Genomic DNA, 6,463 nt, shown 5'->3' with positions numbered 1-6,463 from the left:
TGTGTTGTGACTGAAAGGCTTTGAGACTGGTATTACTGCCACTCACTCACGGGCTTTGATTTTACCTACTTCTCAGAAATATTTAAAGGTTTACTCTGCAGAATTGACCCTTCACTAAGCCCCGCCCCCTTTGTGATGGTCCGACAAACTGTCATAATAAGCGCTGAGCCCGCACTGTAACTAACTGCACTCCCTGAAGACATATCATATTTTTGGAAAAATGAAACAGTGATTCCACAGTCTACAGTCTGTGTTTGAAGGATATATCCAGGATGTCAAACTGACTCAGCAGCAACAACAGGTTAAAAAGACAAATAGTTAGAAGCTAAAGCCGAACTATAGGCTACAGATCACAGTGTAAAAGTGAACCACCACATCACTGCTGATCGCCACACAAGACAATGAATACAAAGGGAAACTTTGCCGATATTGAACCAGCTGTGTGGCATCACAGTGTGTGCAGATGAACAGTGTTTGGCTAACCCTACACTTTTCAGGGTCTGATTTTGGTTTTGGAACAGGGAAGAAACGTGTATCTTTTTTCCAACCTCTCCAGGTAACGAGTATCATTAATAGACGACGTACCCTGGGTCAGTAACTGAAAATTGAAGGGTCAATTTTCAGTTACTGTTAACACACTCGCCAGCGAACGTTAGCCGACCCCAGATTCACTATTGTTTGATCTTTCTCCTCATTATATTTGCATTTTTCTCTGTGCTGTGTCTCTTGGATGCCTGCTGCTTGTTTCCTTTTGCAGTAAGTCTTGACCTCACCTAAGCGCGTGAGGGTACACGCCCATAAACATCCCGAACACATAAAATAAGGAAATACAGAGTACATAATACATTATAGTAGGTCATGAGTGGAAAATGACTGGTTACTTTTGTAGTTTTTTCTTTTTAGAAAAATCCTGCATAGTGTACCTTTAAAGTTTTATTGGGAGTGGCAGTAGTTCAGTCATTAGGAACTAACCCAAGGGTTGCAGGTTCAAGTCCCTGTACAGCCCAAGTATGGAGTGTGGACTGTGACCTTGACCAAGGCACTGGACCCCTAACTGCTCAGGGTGCCTGTCCAAGACAGCCTCCACTCGCTCTGACATCTCTCCATTTAATGCATGTATACATCCTGTCGGTGCATGTGTGTGTGTATTTCAGGTCTGTGTGTGTATGACAACAGAGCCAACAGGGATTATAAAAGTATTTCTTCTTAAATGCAGTGAGAAATTTAGCAAATAATCAACAATGTGTGAAAATGACTGCAGCTTTTTTACATAACATACTTTTACATTTTAGCACTGCTTGTGCTTGGTAAGAAATATGAGAACAGCTGAGACGTCAAACATCATCTGGTACTTGAATTATCTACCCATTAATGTATCCATCTCAAAGGAGTTTCTGTTCATCACTCCAAATCCTGTACCCAAAACACAAGACCAAGAAAACGCTTTTTAGCTCATGTGGCACTGCAACATCAACACAGATCAGCTGAAATTTTACCTTTCTCATTTACACAGTCATTTAAAGCTTCACCTGCAGATGAGACATCAGAATCCACACTCAGTGTCAAATGCTGTACTGAGGTTAGCCTTTAGAGGGCGCTATGAGCCTGTAAAATACATAATGTACTCCAGTGCTCACTTTGGTTTGTGACCTCTTAAAACAAAGCAGTGTGTCTACTTCTACGTCCCCTTTGTCACAGTAAATGTCCTCAGTGTGGATTTGACCTGTGAGCACTGGAACCAGGGTTTCTTTCCTGCTCAGATTGTTTCATTTGAAGGATTTTTGAGGCCTGAAATACCCAGTATTCTAGTCGGAAAAAAATAGAGGTAAAACTAAAGAAAAAAGCTGATTTTATGCAACAAAAATATAGTTTTTCTTTTCTGATATGGTCTCTGAGATTCATCTTGGGAGCATTTTAGAATACCAATCATGACGAGAGGTAGACAACTTGAAACAGATTAAGTTAGACATGGCGCTTGGTGCATTTTTCTAAAGATGTCCTACATTTTAAGGTTAGTGGACGGCCTTGTAATCCTTCAGCAATGACCAGAGAGCAGCTGCAGCTCAGCATCAAACAAAGAAAACTCATCTGTGTAGCCTCTCTGTCTTTTGTTGAACCAAGATAAACCTGATGTTTGTATTTAGCTGCAGATCTTGCTGCTGTTCAAAGCCCCGTTGGCAACAGCCCAAACATGACTGACATGGACAGTGTCCAGAGGTCATTCGAAAGGTCAAACAGCCAGAGACAAGCCTCTGAGAGGGCGGGCGGCGAGGGGGGTAGCGACTGTCCACTCCTGAAGCCCCGACGTCAAAGGTCAAAGTGGACTTTCCAAACCGTCACCCTCGAGTTAGCCGTCAGGGGACATGAGTTCCTCCGTCCCTCCCCCAGAAACAACGGCTGCTGTCAAACCAGATAGAGGACACACAGGGTGTCCAGGCGGGGGTTAAGTTTGGCCGAAGCGGCATTTGGGTCTCCTGACCTCAGCCTCGGGGTCAACTCAATTTCATTTCAATCGATCCACTGAGGGATTTTCATTATTTACAAATGTGAAACTGAATCATTCATTAGATCATAACAATACAGATAGGTATTTATAGGTTTTTATATCTCAGTGGAGCGAATTTAAAGCGATCGTCTCATTTTCAGCTTGTCAATGAATTTCTATAACATTCATCTTCGTAAATAGTGTGGTAGTTTGTGGATGAGTCATTGTCTTTGCCATTTTTCCTTTTTCCATTTCCTTTTTGTGTCAAGTAAGTGTGACAAAAATAAAAAAAAATAAGAAAATTGTTTTTATTTTTTCTGACAGGGACACAAAAAAATCATGCAAGCCAAAGAAACAGCCAATTATCAATAGAAAATACTGACGTATTGAACAGACAAGAGGTTGAATGCTGTAAAATGACCGAATCAGTGTGTCATTTGCTCTTGACATTAAATGCATCATCACACACAAGAGGTGCAGTGAAACACCTTTCTGAATGACAAATGTAAGTTTATTGGGATTTAGATGAAATTAGATGGCAACGCTCCAAATGTGTAATTCTGTAAAGTGGAACATTTGGCCCCGAGCAACCTGGTTCAAATCTGTTTATCCACAGATCCAGGAGCAGTATTTCACCCCAGTAACCTCATCAGTGTCTTCCTCTGACATCAGCAAGGAAGGAGAGCTTTTAGGTGCTGGGATTGGTTTTGGCGGATGCTTCAAGCAAGGGCGTAGGTTTGGTTTCAACATTGGGGGGAACACATGAAATGGGGGGGGGGGGGGGTCTTCCGTCACACGTAATTTCCTGTGTTCTGGTATATTTTTTATTATGCATATGCACTCATGTCATATAGTAACCCAGTGTTTCCCATACACCGACTTATCTAACTTTATTTCAGTGTAGAGTTGCACACCATGCATTCAATCAGCCCCTTCTTGCCCTGCTTTTTCTCTATCAGACCACACACTAGACAAATTAGCTAGCCACATCAGGGTCCCTCCACCTCACTCCCCCCAAAGCACCAGGTGTCACAGCAGGCTGGTGGCCAGCGGCAGCACTTGGTCTAACCTATGTAATGGCAGCAACAGAAAGTTGGCTAATGAGGTGGGAAGTTGTGGCTGTTTGGTCCCCCGGAGCTGTTTTTTGTGCTAGCTGGACTCCGATTGCTGTGGCTGCTTACTGTGGGTCCATCTCCAGAGCTGCAGCACACACTTCTCCAGGCAAGGTGGTCTATTGTGAGGTGGATGAGTGCGGCGGCTTGTGTGAGTGTGTGTTTTGATTGCTATTTCACCAAGTGGAGCCGCGCTCCTGTTTTGGTGTATGCATTACAGTGTAAATTAAGACTTTCTGTTGTAGCATACACTGTGATTCAGGGCTCTTGTTAACTTTAGCTACATAAACTTGAATGCGTAGCCATGAGCCTATGGTTCCTGTTAGCAGAAGGCTAAACTATTAGCAACATTTTCTCTCCATCTCCGAAACGCTTTGCTGATATTTGACACGTTTTGTGTCATTTATGGTCTGCCTTCCTTTTTTGGGTTGCTCTGCAGTGTAGGCCGTTTTTGCTAATGCTGGAATAGGAACTGTCTCTGCAGGATTCTCCGCCATTGAATCGGGCTTGCACTGAAGGGATGTGCACACATATCTGCTTTTGTAGAATGGCCAATAGGAATGCCTTCTATCTGAAATGATCTGATTGGCCAAGTTTCCCACCAGTTATATTTTCTAAAGCCATAAAACAGAGTCAAGAGGAGGTGTTATTATGGGATTTTTGCCCATCCATCCATCCATCCATCCATCCATCCATCCATCCATCCATCCGTAACCACTCTGGTTACTCTGTAACCACTTATTCTATTCAGGGTCATGGGGGGCTGGAGCCTATCCCAGCTGAAATTGGGCGAGAGGCGGGTACATCCTGGAAAGGTCTCCAGACTATCACAGGGCTGACACATAGAGACAGACAAGCTTTAGGACATAGTAGCAGTTCTGACAAAAGTCATCTTGGTGTGTATGAAAATAAGACTTTTTGCCCAATGAAGCCAAAATGAATCTGCCTGTCAGGGTTCAACAGAGAGCTCATTTGCAGTGAACCAGCAGCCGTTACTGTAACTGTAACCACAGACTGCCAACATCTCCAGTCTGCGGTAATTTGCCTCCATTGTCCCTCCCTTCCTCTGGCCTTGGTGGCCATGTTTGTTCATAGAACAACTCAGCCGTGTCTTATCATAATTATCTCACAGTGCTGCTGCGAGTCCAGCTGCGACAACTTCTCGCATACAGTTAGACAAAAATACAGGCAGTGCAGTTTAAACAAAGTGTTGGGTTTTACAGGAGGTCCAGAGGAAAGAAAACACAATGGATTTATTCTTGAGGCATTACTGTACATTCATAACACATAATACTTCCACTAAGAGCCTGAGAATGAGAATGAAACTGAATGGTACACTGGAGTTAAGGAAATGCTGTATGGAGGCCTACTGTTTATTCTAATGAGCCGCGCGCTACATAAGATAGAAATAGTTCACAAAATGTGATCCTACTAGATTAATACTGTTGATTTTGATTAAAAAGAAAGTATTTCTTTTACAGATTTATTGACATTATCAAGCTGTTATCATTTGTGATCCAACAGGCCAATCAGTGTTGCGTAATAGGAGAAACCAGTGTCATCCTGTTAAGCCTAAATGCCACAGGTTGATATACTGTCTGATGTCAAAAACATTGAGGATACATCTTTAATTAATCATCTAAATGGGTATCAGGTCTAGAGAAGCACAGACGTGGAGCAGCCCAGTCGCCGGAATAAAATGTTGGCACTGTACATTTCTGCAAACCACAGACACGTTACATTTGCACATTTCATACGTGTCATATTAACATTTCTAAAGTGACGTATTTCAGATTACATATATATGTACTGAGTTTGATGATGTGACACCTTGCAGCAAAATGGGAACTGTAAGCCAAAACATGTTTCCCTAACCCTAACCCTAACCCTAAGTGGTTTTTGTGCCTAAACCTAACCACACCTTACAAATTTAACAAATGAAATTTACATATGGAACATATCTGTGGTCTGCAGAAATGTACAATGCCAATATTTATTCTGGCAATTGCGTTGGCTGGAGACAACAATAAATTAGTACCATGTGCATTTCCAAAAGCCTGTAAGACTCTTCAGATTGTTTAAAGTCTAATACAATGGCAGAGAATCCTTCAGAAAAGTTGCTGTTCCAGCATCACTGCAAAGCACCCCCCCCCCAAAAAGAAGACGGACTGAAAGAGAGTCTAACAAAAATAGAAATAAAACATGAGTGTATATTGGCAAAGCATTTCAGAGATGGATAGAAAATGTTGCAAATCGTTTTAGCCCTCTAAGTTCGTGTTTTTGTAGCCAACGTTAGCTATAGCCTTGAATCACAGTGTGTCCCTGCCTCACTCCCCACCACTGCAGACCACATCGTTGGTAGGAGAGCGAGCAGCAGCTGATGGACCCCCACTCAGCAGCCACAGAAACCTCACTTCAGCCAGCAAAAGGCCCAACTCCAGAGGACCAATCAACGTCAAGAAACTTTCTGTGGCTGCCATTACATGGGTCAGTCCCAGCACTGACACTGGCCACCATCCAATTGTGATACCTAGCGCTGAGGAGTTGACGCTGGCTATATTTGAGCTGTTACAACCACTGATCAAAGGTCCATCTGCTGAGCTGCTGTCTGCTCTTTTCCTGGTGAGAAAGTACACAGTGGCGGGGAGCAAGGCGGAGAGTGAGGCGGAGCAACAGTTGTTTTGGCGAGCTAGCTAATTCTTGTCACATTTGTGGTCTGATAAATAGAGAGAGAGAGAGAGAGAGAGAGAGAGCGAGAAAAGGAGGGACTGAGCAAATGAGTTGCGTGCAGCTCTACAATGAAACAAGATTAAATAAATAAGTGCTTGAGGGGTTTAGGACAACTCTAATATTACTTTGTGCCATT

Source organism: Epinephelus moara, chromosome 12 (genome assembly GCF_006386435.1).
Source record: "Epinephelus moara isolate mb chromosome 12, YSFRI_EMoa_1.0, whole genome shotgun sequence".
Taxonomy (NCBI): Eukaryota; Metazoa; Chordata; class Actinopteri; order Perciformes; family Serranidae; genus Epinephelus; species Epinephelus moara.
This window is presented reverse-complemented; position numbering follows the sequence as displayed.